General features: G+C 39.3%; 1 pseudogene; it reads right to left on the reverse strand.

Annotated features, from left to right (window-relative positions):
• Positions 1-1,291: 1,291 nt before the first annotated feature.
• LOC119473169 lies at positions 1,292-1,385 on the reverse strand (annotated as a pseudogene).
• Positions 1,386-2,011: the final 626 nt, after the last annotated feature.

Raw genomic sequence — 2,011 nt, forward strand, 5'->3', positions numbered from 1 at the left:
GTAAGATGGCATATTAAGATTTAATGATAGCTATAATTATCTGTTCTGTTCTTATATGTGTAAAACACATCATTAGAAAATATAGGCCAGGCACGTTGGCTCACGCCTGTAATCCCAACACTTTGGGAGGCCAAGGTGGGCGTATCACTTGAGTTCAGGAGTTTGAGACCAACCTGGGCAACATGGCAAAATCCCATCTCTACAAAAAATACAAAAGAAAAAAAAATTAGCAGGGCATGGTGCTGTGTGCCTATAATCCCAGCTACTCAGGAGGCTGAGGTGGGAGGATCATTTGAGCTCAGGAGGTCAAGGCTGCAGTAGCCATAATTGCACCACTGCACTCCAGCCTAAGCACCAGAGCAAGGCCTCGTCTCAAAAAAAAAAAAAAAGGAAATATAAATGTCCCTTTTCCTTGTGATTATTTCTCTGAGACTTTACATGTTTTAGGCCTATGCAGTAGTTCCATATTGTTTATCTGCTGATATTTTTTTTAAGAAAGGAAAGACATATTTTAGAAAAACTATGCTGGACTATTGCAAAGTAACTGCTGGAAGTATGCTAGCAGCTATGCCATCTTATCAGTCCCAGCAAAAGCCATTATTACACACCTGAGTAAAGCAGTGGACATAGAGGGAGTGATGCCTGCCCTCAAGGAGCAAGGTGATATGTGCAGTTATGGTATAAACAAGGAACAGATGTTATGAGATTATGGCAATTAATAACTGTCTGGGAGGCTCAGGTAAAGCTTCAAAGGCATTGCCTGAATTAAACTGACTCTGGGAAGCTGAAGCAGAAGGGCAGGAGCGGCATTATAAGCCATGCTAAGGAATGATATTTATCCCACTGGCAATGGGGAACCACGTACGTAGAGAAATGACATAAATCTATGTTTGAGAAAGACTGCTTGTGTTGCAGTATGGAGGACAAACTGGAGAAGGCTAAGCACAGAGCAAGAAGAGGCATTATAACAGTCCAGGCCATTAGCCCTCAAAGAAGGGATGTACCCCTTAAAGGGCACTCAAAGTGATTCAGCAGGGTATTGGAAGAAAAATACCATGACTCCTATTTATAAACTTCTCTGGTATTTAATTTCATGGACACGGGCCTCCTCGTGCAGTCCCTAAGTCAGATGTCTGTGGCACATGAGGTTCAGGAAGACTCCTCAGGAAGTGTGAGAATTCCACAGCGTGGAACATGAGGTGCCGCTACTCGCTCATTCACGTTCTAATGTAGTACGGTTCATGCAGTGCAGATGACATCAATGTGGTTAGTTTCATAAAAATTGGATCTTAAAAAGATTTTTTTGTGGAACACTTCATGAATTTGTGTGTCATCCTAATCTTCTCTGTATCGTTCCAATTTTAGTGTATGTGCTGCCAAAGCAAGCCTGTAATAGGATCTTTTAAATAGGATCATAACTAAACTTGACAATGAGACAGCAAGAAACTCTGAAACCTGCACCACGAAGAAGTTCTCCAGTTGTCATCTGGCCAAGTACTTACAAGATTTCTAGAACTTAAAGAGCAGTAATGTATTTTTCTTCTACAAAAATGCTGTTGTTCTCAGTTTGCTGACCTTTCCTGGGATGGCAAATGTCAGCAGTATGGCACCTAGAAGATACTCCAAAAATACACACAACTGCCCTTCCAAGATAAACATCTATTTTGGTTGGTGCAAAAGTAACTGTGGTTTTTGCCACTGATTTTATCAAAGGTTAGAAACTTGCTGTTTTTTAAAGGAAACTATGTTGAGTACATTTTGAAAATAAACATTTTTAATGTTTCCATCCTTACATTGTTACCAAAAGGATATAAAAGTCACATGAAACTCTTATCTACATACCAGCAGTTTTCAAAGCGTAGTCCAAGAAGCCTCAAGGTTCCCTAAGACTCTTTCAGGGGGTCCACAAGTTTAGAAGTATTTTCACAATAATTCTTTTTTTTTTTTTTTTTTTTTTTTTTTTTTTATTTTTTTTTTTTTTTTTTTTTTGAGACGGAGTTTCGCTCTTGTT

The sequence above is a fragment of the Cebus imitator genome, unplaced genomic scaffold (genome assembly GCF_001604975.1).
Source record: "Cebus imitator isolate Cc_AM_T3 unplaced genomic scaffold, Cebus_imitator-1.0 Scaffold136, whole genome shotgun sequence".
Lineage (NCBI taxonomy): Eukaryota > Metazoa > Chordata > Mammalia > Primates > Cebidae > Cebus > Cebus imitator.